Source organism: Paroedura picta, chromosome 3 (assembly GCF_049243985.1).
Source record: "Paroedura picta isolate Pp20150507F chromosome 3, Ppicta_v3.0, whole genome shotgun sequence".
Classification (NCBI taxonomy): Eukaryota; Metazoa; Chordata; class Lepidosauria; order Squamata; family Gekkonidae; genus Paroedura; species Paroedura picta.
Window position 1 is genome coordinate 86,221,273 of NC_135371.1, and position 22,810 is coordinate 86,244,082.

Here is a 22,810-nt window from a genome sequence, read left to right on the forward strand (position 1 = left end):
CCCATCCCCAGGTCCCATGGACAGAGAAAAGTACCATATGCCAACCAACTCTTCTTCTCTAGGAATTGGCACAAACTTTATAGTAGAATCAGAGTTTTTCTGGAAGCAACGTCAATCCTTTGTCAAAACAGCCAATCAATCTCCTAGAATTCAGTGCAAGCAACATATGGGGAGGTGATAGCCTTTGATCTCTAATAGTGGCATTTTGGTTTCTCTTTGTAAAGTACACTGAATTCTAGGGGATTGATTGGCAGTTTTAAGAAAGGATTATCATTGGCTGTATTTGATTGTGACACAGGTGTAACAGAATTGATTTTTGCTATATATTCCCTGTCATGTAAGAAGTCTGATAAAGGGTGCTGGCACTCGAAAGCTCACGCCTTGAATAAATCTTTGTTGGCCTTAAAGGTGCTACTGGACTCTGATTTTACTGATTATGTAAGTATGTGTAGATAAATAAAAGGATTCCACAGTAAAATATTTTTCCAAAATGGATTGCATTGAAGTTAACATTTCTTCATTTACCTTTTGCATTTTGGTTTAAGATGTGGCCCTCTTTAAGCACTGGGTATGGTAATGTGGCCCCCATGTGCCCATGTGGGGGGGGACCCCTGCTGTAGGCCGACCCCTGTTGTTACTTTTCAGTAAATAGAAATAATTTTGTTGTTTTTATTCAAATGGAGTGTTTCAAATATAGTATACACTGGAGTCTTACAGTCAATTACATCTTTATCTCCTTTAGATACATGTACCTGCATTCTTGTTACGAGAAGATATTACTAGTTTTGTACTCTCATGGAAATGGAGAGGTGTATTCTATTTTGGTGGTTTGGACTGTACAAAGCCTTTACTTTGAATTTTAAAAAGGTTTTGTCTCTTAACAGAGAACTTGCAGGAGGGAGGAAGTCAAACCTCAGCTAGTTAGGCTTTTGAAATGCTAATAGACTCCCACTCTGGACACAGTGTTTTGACTAGAAGCTGATACCTAGTAGAGAATATAGGGGTTTGAGTGATCTGAGATAGATGGAATCTTCCTGAGCATTTCAGCAAAAAGCTTCTTCGACCGACACGGTTGGCCAAACAGAGATAATGAAATGTTTGGCACACAGAGAGGGAAGTCTTTCTTTGGCTGATTCCATCTAGAAGGCAGGAGCTCTACACCTGGGCTACTGCGGGCTTCCATTGACATAAGGAGAAGGGCTGCAGACCTGAACCAACACCATGGGGAACTTTTAAAACACTGTAATATTCTAACTTAAAGAGCCTGTCTTAGAATAAGATCTGCAAGGGCAGGTACAGAGTGAGGGTGGCCACCTGCCTAACCTCAGATGGTGAGAACAACTGAATCAGGACCTCTGAAGATGATCCAAGTGAATGAATAGGTTCACATTGGAGAAGACAGTTCTTGGTCCAATGCCTTACAGGGCTTTAAAGGTCAATACTAGCACCTTGAATTGAGTGTGGAAACAAATGGGAAGCTAGTGTAGATGGTTATAAAATATAGTGTAAGGGAAAACATAGATAGAAGGAGGTGGATCTCCTACCTCATTCACTTGTTTATTACAAAGTTATTTCTAATTTTCTGTATTTTTATTGTTGTTAGTTTGTATATTCTTACTAATATGACTATAGTCAAATAAAATTAAAAATTGAAAGAAAAAAAAAAGACTCTGGCTATATGATCCCTACAACCCACTCCAGTCAAAATTCTGGCCACAACATTCTGTACTGACTGTAGCACCCAGACAGTCTTCAAGGGCAGCCCTTCTTACAGGTTTTTCTTCTTTTGAGTTTTTTTAGCGAGCACATTTAAGCTAGAGTAACAAAAATCAGGAAATTAAATCTTGTTCTCAAGCATCTGTAATGAAAAACAGAAATGAAGAAGAAAATAGCGCTGCCAAAAAGTAATGTCTGGCATCACTTATAAACATCACAGTATTTGATATTACGCATATAATATAAATCTTGACATTATTTGTGGTCAGTTTTGCCATGACACAATTTATCATTTTTCAACCAGAAATAAAGGCCACCACTGAGCTGTGTCAGGGCTCTGCTCCCCTGACTTCTCCCTGTCCTCTAACTTTCATGGAGGGGTAGGGGAGGGAGCAGGCAATTTTCCTGAGACCTCTGCTACGAGATGGTAGCTGCTTAACCCAAGAGGCTTTCTGAGCCTTACAAGGGGAAAAAGGCAGGGTGAGCTGAAGCCAGCTGAGACAATGCTGTGACAGCCAGATGCCCAGGGAGGGGAGAGGCTGAGCCCTGAGGCAACAGGAGTGATCTGGCAGACAAATGCAGAAGACAGGCAGTCCCCCAACCCAGAGAAGGGACTGGACACAGCCAGAGACAGCAAACAGAGAAAGGCAATGCTCATAGTGCAGGGAAGGAAGCAAGCCAGAAGCAGCTGAAAGGGCTAAAAGGCAGAGCCCAGCTGATGGAGCAGAGGCCATACCCTCACCAGCCGGAGGGAAGGAAGACAGTGGCTGATAGACTTTAAGTCTTCCTGAATTGCAACTAGGGAATTGGAGAGAGGAATAAAAGAAGGCTCTATTGAGATGTCAGGGTGGCAAAGAATGGGAAGATGGAGAACGAGGGAGAAAGGGAGAGAGAGAAGGAAAGAGCAAAGGTGTTGGAATTGAAGGCTGGGTGATAACAAGCACAAGCTCTGTTGTTATGCCCTTTCTGAACCTCCCAGAACACTCAGATGCTGAGGTCTAGCAGATGAACGCAGCACCCTTTGATAGGCACCCAAGGACTTGTCTGCTGGAATGACCATATAAATCCACTTTGCATCAGTTTTAGCTAACTTGTTACAATAGAATTGGCTTGGTCTTCCTGCTGGAACATCTGCTTGGTGTGTGGGTTAAGTCCTTTGCATCTCCAGTTGATTGGGTGCTAGATTATGTGAAATACAGCTGAGCGTCTCTGAGTAGACAATACCGACCTTGATGGACTAATAACCTCAGGCAGTGTAAGGCAGCTTCATGTGCTCATACAGCTTACAACAGGGGTAGTCAAACTGCGGCCCTCCAGATGTCCATGGACTACAATTCCCATGAGCCCCTGCCAGCATTCGCTGGCAGGGGCTCATGGGAATCGTAGTCCATGGACATCTGGAGGGCCGCAGTTTGACTACCCCTGGCTTACAACATTACAACAATTCAATTATGCTTCCAGAGGCCATGTAAAATAAAAGTGTAAAAACAAATTTACAGTAATGAGTAACAGAAGTATTCTATGTTCATATATTCGTATTTCTGCTACATATTCTGCTATGTATTCTGAACATATTTAATATGTTAATTGGAGGAAGGTATTGCTGTGTTGATGCCTATTGCAGATTAATACACCATGACAATTTGTTTTAAATGTTAAAATGTGATACTTGCTTGTACAAATTAGTGATATGCTTATGGTTTACAAGCCTTAACTTGCTAAAATTAGGCCCACACTTGCTTCAATATTTCTTTTTTAACCATGGTTAAGAAATCGGGAATGCCCAATGAATAAAAGTAGTGAAAGTCTGCCTCTTATAGGTATGTGGAACAGGGCCCTTTGGTCCCTCCCCCCTTAGACAGACAGATGCACACATACACAGAGACGTGTAGACTCCTTCCCCCTTCCCCCGTTACCACTTTTGGCAGGAGGGCTCTCTGTCTTCATGGGCAGTGCCTCAGCCTGCAGTGTTTACACAGGTCATGGCCCCACCCCAAGTAGTGCCTCGGTCCTCAGCATTCACATAGGTTACGGCCTGGCACCCAGCAGCTTCTGGAGCGGCACCTTGGCCCGCAGTGGTCACATGGGTTGCAGCCTGGTTCACGGTGGCTTCATGGGCAACACCTTGGTTTCCACCATTTTCTCAGCTAGCATCTTGACCTCCTCCACTGGCTGCCTCCCTTCATCTTCTGGTGCTCTTCATGGGGTGGGACTACTGACATCATGTCCGTACCCATTTCTGAACCAGGGGTCGCACCAGAAGATGTGTTCCATGTCAATAATGCTAAGCATGGTTGTCTTGACCCTGAATGAAAATATTGACATTCATTCATAGTGCTTTGTTATTGTTAATGTTGAAAAGGAAAAAGGATGTATTTCCATTGAGTGTATGAGCCAGCAGGAACCTCATGATCTCTTAACCATATTTATCATGTGAATGTAATAAAACTTGTGTTTTCCACTAGATGGAACAGAATATTTTCAAAACGTTATGGTACTGCTCAGGCCCAGTTTAAGGGTTTGCGGGGCTCGTAGCACCAGAGCCAGTAGGGCCTTTGCAGAGCACAACTGGCACTGTTTTGTATGTGGCAGAAGTAATAGAGGGGCACCCCGGGGATAATTTGGAACTCTGGAAGCAACTGATACCTTCCCTTTGCTGAAAACATTTACTAATATTAACCTGAACTCTATACTTCCTTAGCATAAAAAAGAAATCCACATTTTAATTTTTTTTAGCATACTCAGGGACTGTCAGACTATTTGAAGGCTGTAATTCCATTTCCAGAGCATTGCTATATCTCCCAGGGATCTTTTCACATGTGCCAGCTACTCACTGCAGGCCAGAAGGTAACCTCCTGCCTCAGCTAACACAAACAGCCCCAAGCTGCCCACAGCCCCCCCCCCACTGCCTTCAGCTTTGTCCTTCAATGGCTAGCCCAGATTTTGAAGGTGGGAGCTCTGGCATTCCCTTCAAGCATTTTCTTGAAGGGGAGCCCGTTTCTTTGGAGATGAGTTGCCTTGTCATTTTTCAAGGCCATTCCACACCAGGATCTATGTGGCAAATTGGTTGCGGGATGAAAAAACGCCATTTTAAATTGTGGAATTCGTCGTTATGCATACCTGGCTTTGTAGTGGAATCCAGTTGCGTTTCTATCGTTTCCCACAGGTTTCTGGTCTTGGCAAAAATCGCTAGCCAGGAAGCGATATTGCCGAGCTCATCCCGCCCCTGGCCGTCAAGCAGCCAATGGGCGGCCGTTATCATGATCCCAAAAAGCCCCTTTCCCTTTAAGGAAATTAAAAAAACAAACAAACACATGTTGCAACGAATCAACGCAGATTTGTTGCAACGGAGAGACCCATCTAGCTAGCAGGTGGTATTTGAGCTGCCATTTCATCGTTGCCACGCTCCCCCTGAATGAAAAAAATTAACCCCCCCCCCGGCCTAGCCGCGATTTTCGGCCGAAAATACAGTGAAAAATAAAGGGAAAATAACCCAGCAGACGGGGCTGTGTGTTGTTTCGTGTGTGGTGACTTAAAACAGCTCTGCAACCAGGGAAGCCTCGCTGGGTAAACAAAGGCTCGCTGGTGCGTTGATCTCCGCTCGCTTGGAGAAAAAAAAATGGTGATCGCTTCGCTGGAAGATCAGAGGAGAGAGCTAGGGGGAGGGACTTTGCAGAAACTGCAACAATGGTAACGCACAGAACTTTCCCGCTAGTGTTGCAGATTGGTTGCAAGAGTGTAGCACTTTCCGGAGGGTGAATCCACTTTTTGGGATTTCCCTGAAAGCGCTACAACGAAGCGCTTTTTGCGGATCGGTTTCAGCAGTGTTGCAGATTGTCGACGACGTTGTGCATAACAGCAAAACAGTAGCGATTTCAATTTGTAACCATTGTGCTATTTTGGATGAGTGCGGAATGGCCCTCAGTCTGTGGTGGAGGCCATCAAATGCAGCACATGCTGCTGCCAGAACCTTCCCTCTTCTCCTGTTGCGCTTTGTGCCTCTGTGAATGTAGTAAAATGGATAGCAAAGAGTTAACTGTAACCTGATTAGGAGTGAATCTCTGGGATTCTTCTGGAGTCGTAGCTGAAACCAGGCTTTTCTGCAATGCTGATGTGAAAGGAGAGCACCTAAAGACGGAGGCTGCAAAGCCCATCTTCTGCAACATTGCAATGAACAAATACATTCAGAGTGTTTAATAGGATGGAATCCAAAAACTACCCCAGGCCTGGCCAGCTGACTCAGCCTCTCACTTGCCGCTGCCACCAACTCCTCCTCAGCAGCTTGACGATCCAGGCAATGAGGATCTGTACCTCAGTTGAAGCCGGTGGGGCAGAAGAGTGCCAGACATATGCCTGTAAGCTCTCTGCATGTGCACTGTCTGGTAAGCTCTCTGCCACTCAATTCAGAGGCATTGCTGGCAAGGCAGGGGTGGGGCCTCTTGAACTGCCAGGCCTGTAGCATGTGCTACAAATGCTACATGGACAAACTGGTAGTGGTACTGCTAGAAGTAGCACCATATAATGTCTGATAAAGCATCAAAGTCTTGTTTAATGGATTTCATTTGAATGTTCATAATAATCTGTAACAGCTTGCACTGTTAAATAAAAAGGTAGGGGGTAAGTGGGTGGAGAGTGGGCAGGGCGTGTCCAAGCTTTAAGCCAATTAGGAGGCGCTTTGCACTTCCCGATTGGCCAATAGTCCGGACAGGGCCTGCCCCAACTGGACTTTGGCCCACCCCCTAATGCCATGACCCTTTAATACAGTTCCTCACATTGTGGTGACATCCAGCCATAAAATTATGCAAGTGTTCTTTCACAGAAATTAAACCGAAACTAACTAATGGCATGAAGATCCATTGTTCATGATTGTTTATAAATTGTTTTTTACCTGGGATTTCTCAGTTCAGTTCTGCCCCTTGTCCCACTGAGCTACAACGCCACCTGGAGCACCTGGCAGGAGACTATGCTGCTCTGGAGGCACTGCTGGAGCAGCTGGCAGCTGAGCATGGGCGCCTGCAGGAGGATTGGCAACAGTGGCACCTCCCCCAGCCAAGCTGCTCACCCTGCTGTGACCCCTGTGTAAAGGTTATTGAAACCCCAAGGGGGTCCTGACCCCCAGGTTGAGAATCACTGGATTAGATCCTTGCTCCCTTCAACTGGAGTGCCCAAAACTGACCACAGTACTCCAAGTGAGGCCGAACCAGAGTAGAGTAAAATGGTACCATTACCTCCTGTGGTCTGGACACAATACTCCATTTGATACAGCCCAAAATTCCATTTGTCTTTTTAGCCACCAAGTCACACTGTTGACTCATGTTCAGTGTGTGGTCTACTAAGACTCCTAGATCACATGTACTACTGCTCCCCCATCCTATATTGGTGTCTATGGTTTTTCCTACCTAAATGCAGAACTTTACATTTGTCCCTATTGAATTTCATTTTATTCAGTTTAGACCAGTTCTCAAGCCTATCAAGATCATCCTGTATTCTGATTCTGTCTTCCACCCCTCCCAATTTAGTATAATCTGCAAATTTAATAAGTATCTCCTCTAGTCCCTCATCCAAATAATTTATAAATATGTTGAACAACACAGACTCAAAGACAGATCCCTGGGGCACTCCACTTGTCACTCTTCTCCAAGAGGATGCTGAACCATTTACCCTTTGGGTATGATCAGTCAACCAGCTATTGATCCACCTGACAGAATTAGGATCCATTCCACATTTTACCAGTTTGTCAACAAGAATATCATGTGGAACCTTATCAAAAGCTTTACTGAAATCCAGATAAACTATGTCCACAGCATTCCCCTGATCCCGTTGACCTGGGGAAGTCAGCACGGATTTGTCTCTAACAGGTCTTGCAAGACCTACCTGGTTTCTTTCTTTGACCGAGTGATTGGCTTATTAGATTGTGAAAACTCAGTGGATATTGTCTACCTAAATTTCTGTAAGGCTTTTGACAAGGTTCCCCATAATGTTCTGATGGGTAAACTGGAGGACTGTAGACTGTATTTTCAGCTGGTTAAGTGGATAGGGAACTGGCTAGAAAACCACACCCGAAGAGTGTTTGTCAATGGTATTTTATCAGAGTGGAGGGAGGTGGGCAGCATATTGCCAGAGGGCTCACTACTGGGTCTGGTACTTTTTAACATTTTTATCAGTGATCTGGATGTGAGTGTGGGAGGATTCCTCATTAAATTTGTGGATGACACCAAACTAGGAGGAGTAGCAAACACTCCAGAAGACAGAGAGTTCAACAAGATCTGAACATGCTAGAAAAGTGGGCAAATGAGAACAAGATGCAACTCAATAAGGAGAAGTGTAGAGTTCTGCCTCTGGGTCACAAAAATGAGAAGCATGCATACTGGATGGGAGATACACTTCTGGGTAGCAGCATGTGTGAACAAGATCTTGGAGTACTTGTGGACTATAAGCTAAATATGAGCAGACAGTGTGATGTGGTGGTAAAGAAGGCAAATGCAGTCTTGGGTTGTGTCAAAAGAGGCATCACATCAAAATCACAAGATGTCATAGTCCCACTGTATACCACATTGAGAGGGTTCCAAGGAGAGTGACAAGAATGATCCGAGGCCTGGGGTCAAAGCCCTATGAAGAAACACTAAGGGACTTGGAAATGTTCAGCCTGGAAAAGAGGAGGGTGAGAGGGGACATGATTGCGGTCTTTAAGTATTTGAAAGGTTGCCATTTAACGGGCAGAGAATGTTTCCTGTTGGCAGCAGAAGATAGGACCTGCAGTAATGGGCTTGAACTATGCACAGAACGATATCAGCTAGATATCGGGGGCAGGGGATTCACAGTCAAAGTAGTTCAGCAGTGGAATCAACTGCCTAAGAAGGCAGTGTGCCCCCCTCACTGGCAGTCTTCAAACAATGGCTGGACAGAAACTTATCCTGGATGCTTCAGGCTGATCTTGCATTGAGCAGGGGGTTGGATTTTAGATGAAAAGACAGTATATAAAAGCTTTCAATAAATAAATAAATTCAGATTAGAGGAGAGAGAAAACAAACCAAAGGGGATGTAGTCTGAAAGATAAAATAACAGGAAATACATTCAATCAGATAAAAAGGCAAATAGTTTCTGAGAAATGACATGTGAAGTGAGATATTTGCACTGGAAAAAAAATCTGTAGGAATGAAAATGAAGTTCCATTCCTGAATCCATGAAACATTACAGTCTACAGTGGAGAGGCTTTGGCCAAATGAATAAAATATCAAGGATCGCTGCCTTGTCGTGGCGAAGGGGCTTGCGTAGCTCAGTGAAGCTATGAGCTATGCCGTGGAGGGCCACCCAAGACGGACAGATCATAGCAGAGAGCTCTGACAAAAGGTGATCCACTGGAGAAGGAAATGGCAAACCACTCCAGTATCTTTGCCATGAAAACTCTATGGACAGTTCTAATAGGCATAACGATATGACGCCGGAAGATGAGCCCCTCAGGTCGGAAGGTGTCCAATATGCTACTGGGGATGAGCAGACGGCTAGTACGAGTAGCGCCAGAATGAATGAAGCGGCTGGGCCAAAGCCGAAAGGACGCTCAGTTGTGGAAGTAACTGGTGGCGAAAAGACAGTCCAATGCTGTAAAGATTTTTATTCCATAGGAACCTGGAACGTCAGATCCATGAATCAAGGCAAGCTGGACGTGGTCAAACAAGAAATGACAAGACTGAACATCGACATTTTAGGAATCAGTTAACTAAAATGGACAGGAATTGGTGAATTTAATTCAGATGACCATCAGGTATACTACTGTGGGCAAGAATCTCTCAGAAGAAATGGAGTAGCCTTAATAATCAATAAGAGAGTAGGAAAGCAGTCTTGGGATACAATCCCCAAAATGATAGAATGATCTCAGTTCGAATCCAAGGCAAACCATTCAACATCACAGTAATCCAGGTCTATGCCCCAACCACTGCTGCTGAAGAGGATGAAGTTGACCATGTCTATGAAGCCCTACAACACCTTCTAGAAGCAACGCCAAAAAATGATATGCTTATCATCATTGGAATGCTAAAGTATGAAGCAGGGCACAGGCTGGTAGAATTTTGTCAAGAGAATACAATGGTCATAGCAAACACCCTTTTCCAACAACCCAAGAGACGACTCTACACATGGACATCACCAGACGGTCAACACAGAAATCAGATTGACTATTTGCTCTGCAGCCAAAGATGGAGAAGTTCTATAGAGTCAGTAAAAACTAGACCAGGATCCGATGGTGGTTCAGATCATCAGCTTCTTGTTGCAAAATTTAGTCTTAAATTGAAGAAAGTAGGGAAAAGCACTAGGCCACTCAGGTATGAACTAAATCATATCCCTGACGAATATACAGTAGAGGTGACAAATAGATTTAAGGAATTAGATCTGATAGACAGGGTGCCTGAAGAGCTATGGACAGAGGTTCGAAACATTGTACAAGAGGTAGCAACTAAAACCATCGCAAAGAAAAAGAAATGCAAGAAGGCAAAATGGCTGTCTGAGGAAGCTTTACAAACAGCTAAGGAGAGAAGGGAAGTGAAAGGCAAGGGAGAAAGAGAAAGATACACCCAATTGAATGCAGAATTCCGGAGAAAAGCTAGAAGAGATAAGAATGCCTTCTTAAATGAACAGTGCAAACAAATAGAAGAGAACAATAGAATGGGGAGGACCAGAGATCTCTTCGAGAAAATTGGAAATATGAAGAGAACGTTTCATGCAGAGATGGGTATGTTAAAGGACCAAAATGGTAGGGACCTCACAGAAGCAGAAGAGATTTTAAAAAGGTGGCAAAATTATACAGAGGAACTATACAAGAGCGAGCTTAACATCCCTGATAACCACGATGAGGTAGTTACTGACCTGGAGCCAGACATCCTGGAATGTGAATTCAAATGGGCCTTAGGAAGTCTGAGCAACAATAAAGATAGTGGTGGTGACAGCATTCCAGTTGAACTATTCAAAATCTTAAAAGACGATGCAATAAAAGTGCTACACTCAATATGCCAGCAAATTTGGAAAACTCAACAGTGGCCACAGGATTGGAAAAGGTCAGTTTATATTCCAATCCCAAAGAAGGGCAATGCCAAAGAATGTTCAAAGTACCGCACCATTGCACTCATTTCTCATGCTAGTTATGCTCAAAATCCTACAAGCTGGGCTCCAGCAATATGTGGACCGGGAACTTCCAGAAGTATAGGCAGGATTTCGATGAGGCAGAGGAACTAGAGATCAAATTGCCAACATATGCTGGATCATGGAGAAAGCTAGGGAGTTCCAGAAGAACATCTACTTCTGCTTCATTGACTATGCTAAAGCCTTTGACTGTGTGGAGCACAACAAACTGTGGCAAGTTCTTAAAGAGATGGGAATACCAGAGATGGGGAATAAATGGAGGTAGTGACAGATTTTATTTTCCTGGGCTCCAAGATCACTGCAGATGGGGACTGCAGCAAAGAAATTAAAAGACGCTTGCTCCTGGGAAGGAAAGTTATGGCAAATCTAGACAGCATCCTAAAATGCAGAGACATCACCCTGCCAACAAAAGTGTGTTTAGTCAAGGCTATGGTATTCCCAATTGCGATGTATGGCTGTGAAAGTTGGACCATAAGGAAGGCTGAGCATCAAAGAATTGAGGCTTTTGAACTCTGGTACTGGAGAAGACTCTTGCAAGTCCCTTGGGCTGCAAGGCGAACAAACCGGTCAGTCCTAGAGGAGATCAGCCCTGACTGCTCCTTAGAAGGCCACATCCTGAAGATGAAACTCAAATACTTTGGCCACCTGATGAGAAGGAAGGACTCCCTGGAGAAGAGCCTAATGCTGGGAGTGATCGAGGGCAAAAGAAGAAGGGGACGACTGAGAATGAGGTGGCTGGATGGAGTCAATGAAGCAGTTGGTACAAATTTAAATTGACTCCGGGGAATGGTAGAGGACAGGAAGGCCTAGAGGATCATTGTCCATGGGGTCGCGATGGGTCGGACACGACTTCGCACATAACAACAACAACAATAACAAAGTTCATCCAGGACTTGCTCAGCTATGTAGCTTTGGGTATTCTTATGTCATGATGCTAAATTATAAACAGGCACTTGTTCACAATGCCATTTCTTATGTATTTATTATCTTCATATGCTTTGTGTACAAAGAACAATATTGTCATAAAGCTCTTCTACATTTCTTCTTGAAGTGAGAACATGGTGAGCCACATCTATGGGTTACTCCAAGGATATTTTTGAAGCAACTGTCGCAATTATTTAATATTAATTATTATGTAGCATAGCTAATTTTAGAAGCATGGATAAGTGGAAGACGACTTTCTCTGTTGCATGTATGCTCCAGCTCTGTGTGGTTTCTTAAATGATCTCATTGCAGCCTTCCAAGGACATTCACTTTTTGCTTTATATGCCTGTAGTCCCGAAGTGGGAGGATCTAGACACATTTCAGTGTGGAAAAGTGTTGTGAACTGTTGCCAGTGAAAACAAAACACACTTGCCTCATATAATATTGGAGGAGGCACTTAGATTATATGTATGGATCTGATGCCTGTGGTCCATGGGATTGCAACTAATAGGATGGCACAATCCAGGAAAATTTAAACACATATAAAAAGGTAAAGGTAAAGGTATCCCCTGTGCAAGCACCGAGTCATGTCTGACCCTTGGGGTGACGCCCTCCAGCATTTTCATGGCAGACTCAATACGGGGTGGTTTGCCAGTGCCTTCCCCAGTCATTACCGTTTACCCCCCAGTAAGCTGGGTACTCATTTTACCGACCTCGGAAGGATGGAAGGCTGAGTCAACCTTGAGCCGGCTGCTGGGATTGAACCCCCAGCCTCATGGGCAAAGCTTTCAGACAGCTGCCTTACCACTCTGCGCCACAAGAGGCTCATAAACACATATGGATCCTACCAAAGTCAGCCAAACAATATTTACAGGTGAACTTGCATTCATTTTGGTACAGCTTTGCACATTTACTTATTAATGGATTTTGTCTAGAGTCTATTTAAAGAGATTGCCATATTAACTCTGCATCAGTTGCTGTTGTTATACTTTTGTAGGAAAAATCTGAATTGTTACTAACAAAAAAGCATGTTTAGGCACGTCTAGAGATGGCTGTAGCCAAAGGACAGTGTCTGGGTGGCAGGTTAACATGGATAAAGAGGTTGTCGAGAGGCATTTAGCTGCACTGGATGAGTTCAAATCCCCTGGTCCAGATGAAATGCACCCGAGAGTACTCAAAGAACTTTCCAGAGAACTTGCACAGCCCTTGTCCATCATCTTCGGAACCTCTTTAAGGACTGGAGATGTCCCGGAGGACTGGAAAAGAGCAAACGTTATTCCAATCTTCAAAAAAGGGAGGAAGGATGACCCGGGAAACTACAGACCAGTGAGTCTGACCTCTGTTGTGGGGAAGATAATGGAGCAGATATTAAAGGGAGCGATCTGCAAACATCTGGAGGACAATTTGGTGATCCAAGGAAGTCAGCATGGATTTGTCTCCAACAGGTCCTGCCAGACCAACCTAGTTTCCTTTTTTGACCAAGTAACAGGTTTGCTGGATCGGGGAAATTTGGTTGATGTCATTTACTTGGATTTTAGTAAAGCTTTTGACAAGGTTCCCCATGATGTTCTGATGGATAAGTTGAAGGACTGCAATCTGGATTTTCAGATAGTTAAGTGGATAGGGAATTGGTTAGAGAACCGCACTCAAAGAGTTGTTGTCAATGGTGTTTCATCAGACTGGAGAGAGGTGAGTAGCGGGGTACCTCAGGGTTCGGTGCTCGGCCCGGTACTTTTTAACATATTTATTAATGATCTAGATGAGGGGGTGGAGGGACTACTCATCAAGTTTGCAGATGACACCAAATTGGGAGGACTGGCAAATACTCCGGAAGATAGAGACAGAGTTCAACGAGATCTGAACACAATGGAAAAATGGGCAAATGAGAACAAGATGCAATTCAATAAAGATAAGTGTAAAGTTCTGCATCTGGGTCAGAAAAATGAAAAGCATGCCTACTGGATGGGGGATACGCTTCTAGGTAACACTGTGTGTGAACGAGACCTTGGTGTACTTGTGGATTGTAAACTAAACATGAGCAGGCAGTGTGATGCAGCGGTAAAAAAGGCAAATGCCATTTTGGGCTGTATCAACAGAGGCATCACATCAAAATCACAAGATGTCATAGTTCCATTGTATACGGCACTGGTCAGACCACACCTGGAGTACTGTGTGCAGTTCTGGAGGCCTCACTTCAAGAAGGACATCGATAAAATTGAAAGGGTACAGAGGAGAGCGACGAAGATGATCTGGGGCCAAGTGACCAAGCCCTATGAAGACAGGTTGAGGGACTTGGGAATGTTCAGCCTGGAGAAAAGGAGGTTGAGAGGGGACATGATAGCCCTCTTTAAGTATTTGAAAGGTTGTCACTTGGAGGAGGGCAGGATGCTGTTTCTGCTGGCTGCAGAGGAAAGGACACGCAGTAATGGGTTTAAACTTCAAGTACAACGATATAGGCTAGATATCAGGAAAAAGTTTTTCACAGTCAGAGTAGTTCAGCAGTGGAATAGGCTGCCTAAGGAGGTGGTGAGCGCCCCCTCACTGGAAATCTTCAAGCAAAGGTTGGATACACACTTTTCTTGGATGCTTTAGGATGCTTAGGGTTAATCCTGCGTTGAGCAGGGGGTTGGACTAGATGGCCTGTATGGCCCCTTCCAACTCTATGATTCTATGATTCTATGATTCTATGATTCACTTCCTATGTAAGGCAAGATCTGTTTAAACTTTTAGACTCTGTACCATTTAGATCAATTGAATTTAGATAGATTGGAGGTTGATAGATGAATTTTGATAACCTGGAGATAAATTGATATCACTGGCAATTAGCATTATAATCCAAAATCTGTGCAAACCATGTTACAGAATGATGTGTGTGTGTGTTGTGTGTGTATGTATATATATATATTTTCAGTGTATTGTATATATTCAACAGTCTCAACTTTTACCTCTTGAACTAGGTAATGTTTGAATTACTTTTAAATGTTCTGGAATGTGATATAGTGAAATTGACATTGTGGGGATTATGTCCTTACCACTGCAATTGTTTCTGTATGTTTTTATGGATAATTTAAACCAGCTGAAGTTGGGTGGAAGGTTTAAAGCATCCCTGTAAATTCTGCCTTATCCCTCAAGAGGAGACCTGGTGTTCTACTGTATATCTACTGCTTGGGAAGCAATGGCACTTACATTATTGGACTTTAAAAAACTGTAAGTATTTGTACATTTCGGCATCATACCTCAAAGACTGAAATGTAAAAACAAAAAGGGATTGTAAATAGTCCAAACCCTTTATTATGTTTAATAATTAAAAACTTGTTAGTCCTTTTAAGGATCATGGCTGTTGAAACATGCAAATTACTGGGCTCCAGTGACCAACCAAAACATGGTATTTTATCTTAAACTTTGGCCATTTTGCCATGTTAATCTTGTTCTGTTTTGTACATGGGTAATCATATTCATGCACCTGTCCATTCAGGGACGGCAGCTTGTGTGGGCCAAAGAGACAGAATTCCACTGAAAGCTCTTGGCACGTCCTCTAAGAAAACAAGTAATAACAAAAAGTATATTGCTGTGAAATTCAGTTCCTAAACTAGACAGAGATTCTGTAACTCTTGGCACTTCTAGCATGTCTTATAAATTAAAACCAGGACTGCTAGTCTGCTACATGGCAGCAAATTGAGCACTAATGTATTGCTGGACTGCGGTATCTAGTGTATCATATTCATGAGAATTTTCACTTTCGTTCAATTAAAAATACAATTAAAAAAATTAAGTGTTTACTACCTTAAGAGTTAAATTAAGAGTTTACTGGAAAATGTCTTCAGGGCAGAAATGTTGTTATGGGTGAGATGGGGTTGCAACCCAGCTTTCTGTCTATTGCCCATTTGCCTCACTCCCTAGCAAATACAAGCTAGAAGATTTATCATACACAATTAAGGGTAAATGTTCTGATATATATTTTCTAGAACTAATTGTTAGTAATGAACAGAATACTTTTAATACTTATAAAATTGTATCCAATCTTACTAATTCTCTCATCTGTTTGATGGCATGAGTTGTTCTATCCCCTAAAATGTTTGTATTCAAGACATTAGTTGCCACAAGATGGCCACTAGTTTAAACTGATTTAAAATGGGGGTCTCTCAGTGGCTGTTAGTCATCATCACAGTGTATAATTCTCAGTTTCAGTTATGAGGGGATGAGGAACAATGGCAGAGAGAGCCTGTGGGTTTCTCTGATGCATCTTGTTGGCCACTGTATGCAATACAATGCCAGGCTAGTGGCAATCAGATCCAGTTGGGCTCTTCTTAGGGTGCTCAGAGTTCTGTGACAAGCAAAGAGATTTAAATCCATGTTGTTTCATAGCCCAACAATATCCCATTTAACTGAGTGCTTCACAAAGGACTGTACAGCTGCTTAACGTCATGCTGAACTGCAACATACTTTTCTACAAGAATGCAAATTCACAATTGCGTTTCCAGTTTTCCATTAGGAATTACAAAGACAACATTAGGCTTGCAGGGCCCTTTTTTACCAGATCCCAGGGATCTAGCGACTGGCATTAATCATGAGACATAGATCAAGGGTGGATGTACCTGGCCTACCCAGATCTAGCCAGCCCACTGCTTTAGATTAATTTTTTCAAAAGCATTGTAACTTATCAAATTTAAATAAACCCCTGCGGGGAGGGGGGAATCTTCCCTTTAGCTGCTATGACAGTGAACATGAAAAGAACTCAATAAAGTTAAAGGTTAACATAAGAAAGTCGCTATATTAATAATAATTTATATTGTACAAATAATATACATGTTGCTTTACAAGGTACAGGAAGGCAGGTCTGCCCCAAGGAGCTCTCAGTTTAAGCAGAACAACAAAGAGGCAGGAGGAATGGGAATGAATTCCAGCTCATTCCAATTTTACATATTTAGTGGGGAAGGAAGGACATCTGTGAAAGACTTACTGTAAATGGTAGGTTTGAGAAAGTAGCGAAAGGCAGCATCATTCTAATGTTCTTGGTCTCAGCTTCACCACATGCTCACATCTGGTCTCCTTTCCAGCTGGGAGACACTAGGGCTGGGAGCTTGGTATTAAAGCCAGTAGACTTCCTTTTCAAATAATCTTGGATGATCAGTCCAGCTATCAATTGGAAAATGAAAAAGGATGAACTTAAAGACAACTGGGATTAAAACAAACACAAATGGGATGGAATTTGAGGAAACTTACTATGACCAGCTTTGGTACTGAGGCGGTTCACTCCTGACTGCTGTTTTCTGCTGGCACCGCAAATGCTAGGCAGGCTGAACCCTTCTAAAGACAAGTTCAAGCCCGACATGCCAGTCCTGCTATGGCAAGCTGTTGCTGCTGCCCGGAGCCTCAGTAACTGGACCTGAAATCTGTCTTTCAGTATTTTGTATGGGCAATGAACACACAAGCTCAAATTTCCTGAGAGGGTAGAGAGGAATGTGCCTTGCACAGACAAGGAGCAGGACCTAATTTGGGCATTGTGCTTTTGTGAGATTAGAAAGTTCTATCTGGAGAAACAAAGCCTGAGAACATCAGTAAAGGCAATGAGCATAGGCAGATAAGAACTCCCAATGGCTCCTGAGACAGGAATTGTTACCAGAAACAGACCTGTCTCCTGAATGTATGAAGTGGGAATTAGCAATTCTAGGAGACAAATAAGCAATGTGAGAAGTGGTAACGAGTGAGAGACTCCGCCTATGTATACAAAGAGAGTATCTGGTCAGAAATCTTGGTCAGAGGCCATTCTAAATATTAATAAAAATAATTTTATGGGAAAACAAATAAAAATGCTTCCGAACAATATACATAAACTTTAATCTAAATCAACAATACATATGAAAGTAAAGGGATGATCAGGTGTGATAGAGGAATTAGATTTTTGGTCATTAAGAAGAATATTTACGATACCATGCAGAGGGCGGGATTCTAGATCAGTAGCCTGCCAATAAGCTGGGAGAGTCAAACATGAGAACAGAAATGACTTGTCTCTGCTCTCTTTTTATAATGAATTTTGTACCTTGAGGGCTAGGATCAGGGCACGAAAGCCGTAAGACAGTGGTTCTCAACCTTCCTAATGCCTCGACCAGTTAATACAGCACCTCATGTTGTGGGGATTCCCAACCATTAAATTATTTTCATTGCTACTTCATAACTGTAATTTTGCTACTGTTATGAATCATAATGTAAATATCTGATATGTAGGATGTATTATAATTGTTACAAATTGAACATAATTAAAGTACAGTGATTAATAACAAAAGCAATATGTAATTTCACATTGACTATTAATCCTAAATTTCCTTCTGGTGTCTCCTGTTTGGTAATGCAGGTCTGAGCAACAGTAAATATGAGACAAAAGTGTCAGAATTTGGGACTCTGTGATTCTGCTATTATTTTATGCCCCATGTGCAAGATGTAGGCACCATGTTTGAGGGGCCATAAAAGTCAGCTCCACACATACTGACTTTTGTTCCAGGCATCAGCATAATAGCTCCCTTTATAGGAGGCAGACCACTGCTGACCTGGAAATGATATTTATGGTGACCCAACAACCATTCTGAGTTGCAAACCTGTTTAAACCCAAGTTCTTTTTTTTTTATAATAATAATTTTATTGTTTATTATTATATAAAGCATTTACAGAGAAGTTGTAAAGAAAAAGCGACCAGTTGATATGGTTTGCCATCTCTTTTAACATAGATATTTAGTTCCCATCACATATTATTCCTAATCTAGAAGTTTTTACCATTTTTCTTAGCCAAGTGATTGTTAATACATATGAGAGTATGATCTGTTATAGGAATACATTCTGTTATTATCTTAAATGATATTAGGTCAGTCTCCTTCATAAATTGGCCCTGACCCAAGAATTACTACTGTCGTCTTGTTAATGCCTATAAAATATGGTTTGTCATCCTCTTTTAGCATACATATTAACATACATATTCAATTCCCATCGCATATTAATCCTGATCTAGGAGTTATTACCATCTTTCTTAACAAAGTAGTTGTTGATACATAGGAGGGTATAATCTATTATAAGGATATATTCTATTATTGTCTTAAATGATATAAAGTCAGTTCCCTTCATATATTGGACCTGTCCTAAAGGTTACTGCTGCTATTTTTCCCACAGGAAGCCAGGAGAATACTCCATTGTTCAGCTCATCTTTCAGGTGGTCGCAGAAAATGAAATTGTGTTTTTTTCCATAGTAGAGTATTTCTGATTGTCCTTCTGTCAGGGCCAAAGAAATCTCTTACTTGATTCTTGCTTGTAATCGCCTTTGAGGGGGCTCTGAATCCTTTGTCAATCTGGATCTCTTCCTCTGGTCGCACAGAAATATCTCCTGATAGCTTCCTAGTTGCTGTCGCTTTTGAATAGACTCTTTTTATTTTGCTGATCCAAGTCATTTCCTGCTCTGAATAGACTTCCAGGTTTTCGGTACTTTGCTTCCTTGAATCTGTTTTCCCAGGTTCTTTAAAGGTACTTTGGGTTTTTACATCTCTGGCACTCTCTCCCTCCAGTTGATTAACTTCCAGACATTGAAGTTTCACTTGATTTACTGTTAGCTGAGCTACGTCATCAGCTGGTCTAAACCCAAGTTCTTGATTTGTATTTTCCCCCATTGACCAGGATGAGGGCAGAATGTTTGATTAAATACGAACAAATACATAAGGCTTGCCTGATCTCATCAGAACCCAGAAGGCCAGCAGGATTGATCCAAAGCCAGGGAATGGCAAAACACCTCTGAACATTTCTTGCCCTGAAAATACTACTGCAGGGTTGCCATGAGTCTGCTGTGATTGGGGGGGGGGGGGATGTGGAATACTCTCCATGACTGTTTACGCACCGGGAACTTGACTGCCCCAGCTCCCATACAGGAGCACAAATCAAGGGTGAATGAGTTGCACCGGGCCAAATGCTCCCCCATGTGGGTGCAGGAAGAGGTGAGGCAACCTGCCACGACTAAAACTCCAGCCTGCAACCTGGCATGAAACCTCCAGTGCATAAATAGTCCATGAAAGCACATTCCACACAGAAAGACTTGCAGCTGCATACCAGAACCCAAATTCTTTGTATTTTCCCCCAGTAAGGACAGTAAGTTTGATTGCATAGGAACAAATACTCAGGGTTTCCATGAGTGAAAGCTGGGGTACAAAAAACAAAAAATGGTGGGATACAACAAAGCTTGATATTTCAGTTACATTACATTGGATACATTTATAAAAACTTACTGTTTTTAGGAGTTGTTGGCCAAGATGATGTTTTGGAAAACTATTTGTGCTTTGCACCCTGCCTCTGTCAGTCCTCACTAATGGGGGTCGTCAACCGATACCGGGCTGCGAAGGCCTCAGTAACGGGCCACTGGCAGCCACGCCTGCCTCTCTCCCCCACAGTGAGAAGCTCATGAGGCCGGCTAGCTTCTTGCTGCGAGAAGGGGGGAAGAGGCAGGCATGGATGCTGGCATGCCGGTGGACACAAACGCACATGCGCGGAGCTGTCGCACATGCACGTTAGCGCCCCCTGGTGGTGAAAACGCGCATGCGCAGCAGCTCCATGCATGCACGTTTTCACCACCAGGGGCACTAACACGCATGTGCGGCGCCCGGGTCGTCAGTTCTTCCCCACCCCCGGAGGCGGCCCTCAACCATAAAATGGTTGGGGAGTGCTGCTCACTAACATGCTGGTGCAGTCACAAAAGACTCCACTGGAGCCTCTGTGCCTGCATGTGGCTGAGTGGAACTGAGGACTTCTCTGGGGAAACCTGGACAGGCTATTGCTTCCTGGGGTCTCTCTTACAGTGCCCCTGCCCTTCTCCCCCCTCCCAGCCTTCCCTTCCCTCTGTGGCTCCCAACAGTGGCATGGAGGAGGCCAGCGCCATTGCGCCTGCACTGCTGCTGCCCTCCCCCCCCAGCTTTTCCTTCTCTCCATAGCTCCCGACAGTGTGCAAAGGAACCCAGCGCCATTGAGCCAGCACCCCCGCCATCCTCCCCCCCCCAACATTGCCTTCCCTCCGTGGGGCCTGACAGCAACACAGAGGAGGCCAGGAGGCCAGCACCATGGCACTGCTGCCGCGGCATCCAACACTCCCACGACCCCTGTGAATGGTTTGATCGACCGTACTTGGGGTCAGCACCTCAAGGTTGAGAACTGCTGCCCTAAGACAAAGCACAATAAAGGGCATACTTGGGGGCTTTTTGCATGCCTTCAAAATCGCACAATGGTTGCCAATTGGAAACGCTATTGATTTGCCATAACGCACGACGTCGTAGACAATTTGCCACACACCTGAAACCAATCTGCAAAAAGCGCTTCCTTGTAGCGCTTTCAGGGGAATCCCAAAAAGTGGATTCACCCTCCGGAAAGCGCTACACTCTTGCAACCAATCTGCAACACTAGCGATAAAGACCTGTGCATTAACATTGTTGCGGTTTCTTCAAAGTCCCTCCTCCTGAGCCTGTCCTCCAAACTTCCGGCGAAGCGATCGCCATTTTTTTTCTCCGAGCGAGCGGGGATAAACGCACCAGCGAGCCTCTTTCTGTTTAGAGGCTTTCCTGGCTTCAGTCCTTCACCTTTAGTCACTAAGCACAAACCACAGAAAAGCCCGTTTGCTGATGTATTTTCCCATTAAGTTTTACACATTCATTCAGCCGAAAATCGGGCCCGTGAGAGGGGGGGGATTTTTTTTTTCACTCGAGGCAGCGTGGCAACGATCATACGATCAAACGACAGCTCAAACACATTAGGCAGCTGGATGGGTCTCTCCGTTGCAACGAATCTACACAGATTCGTTACAATGGGTCTGTTTTTTAAAAAAAAAAACCTTTCTTAAAGGGAAAGGGGCTGTTTGGGAGCATGCTAATGGCTGCCCATTGGCTGCTTGACGGCCAGGGGCGGGACGAGCTTGGCAATAGCGCTTCCTTTCTAGCGATTTCTGCCGAGACCGGAAGCTGTGGGAAACGCTACAAAACGCAACTGGATTCCACTACAAAGGCAGGTATGCATAACGACGAATTCCACTATTTTAAATGGCGATTTTTCATTCAGTGACCAATTTGCAACAAAGATCCCGGTGCGTAAAGCCCCTTGGAGTGTATCTGAACTATCAACAGCCTACTCAGGTTGATCCCATACTTGATGTTCTGTTACAGCAGGATAAATATTGAAATGTTTTAAGACACAAAGTTCATCGTGAATAAGCCAAATACTCATACAGTAGTTTCTCAGCCTACAGGATGAATTCTACCTGCTGATCTGTGCGGCCGTGTTAGAGTTTCCAGCCTCTATGTTGGACCTAGAGATCTCCCAATATTACAGCTCTTTTCCAGACAATAGAGATCAGTTTCCTTGACAAAAACAAAAACACAAAAACAGGCTGCTTTGGAGAGTTAGTCTGGCATTGTGCTCCGCTGAGGGTCCCTCCCCAAACCCCATCCTCCCCTGGCTCTACCCCCAAAATCTTCAGGCATTTTCCAACCCAGAGCTGGCAACCCGAGGCTAGGTTGGTAAGCTCATACACAGCATTTCAGGCTCCACATGATAAGAACTTTTTTTCTGGGAATCCTCTTTCATAACTTTGTCTCCTATAGCTGTATTTATACAGTGAGCGATACCATGGTGTGTGAAACAATTCTCTCTGTATCGTTTGCTACATGATTTTATTGCTTTTGGAGACTATGTAATTGTGATTTGAAAGGTTGTTTTAATAGGAGGTCATTTTAGATGATTTCACTGTTCTTCACAACAACTATTGTGATTGGGGAATAAAATTCTTAATGATGTGTTTAATAAATCAAATGACAACTATATTTCCTTAAAATATATTTTAAAAGCATTTGTTTTATAGCTACAATGGAAATAGATGTAAACAAGAGCAACTTGGCCAAATTGTAGCTTTGGTATCATTTACATGTTCTGCTTCAAATGAATACAGATGAAAGCCTGAAGTTGCCACCTGTGCTTGCTTGCTGACTGATTTTTGTCAGAGCATCACTGAAATAATGTTCACCAAATT

At 43.3% G+C, this 22,810-nt stretch overlaps 1 protein-coding gene and 1 long non-coding RNA gene across 14 annotated transcripts in view; one reads left to right on the top strand and one right to left on the bottom strand.

The window, feature by feature from the left end:
• Positions 1-17,193, bottom strand: part of LOC143832380 (uncharacterized) — a 299,119-nt gene extending 281,926 nt beyond the window's left edge. Inside the window, exons 1-2 of one of the 2 annotated variants that reach the window (XR_013229232.1) lie at positions 16,996-17,176; positions 16,733-16,908 (exon numbers count right to left, since the gene is read on the bottom strand). This is a non-coding gene — a long non-coding RNA (uncharacterized LOC143832380). Of the gene's footprint in view, positions 1-16,732; positions 16,909-16,995 lie in introns of both variants that reach the window. The other variant, XR_013229231.1, reaches the window with a different exon arrangement.
• COL23A1 (collagen type XXIII alpha 1 chain) overlaps positions 1-22,810 on the top strand; it is a 587,226-nt gene that overhangs the window by 221,745 nt on the left and 342,671 nt on the right. The window lies entirely within an intron of this gene.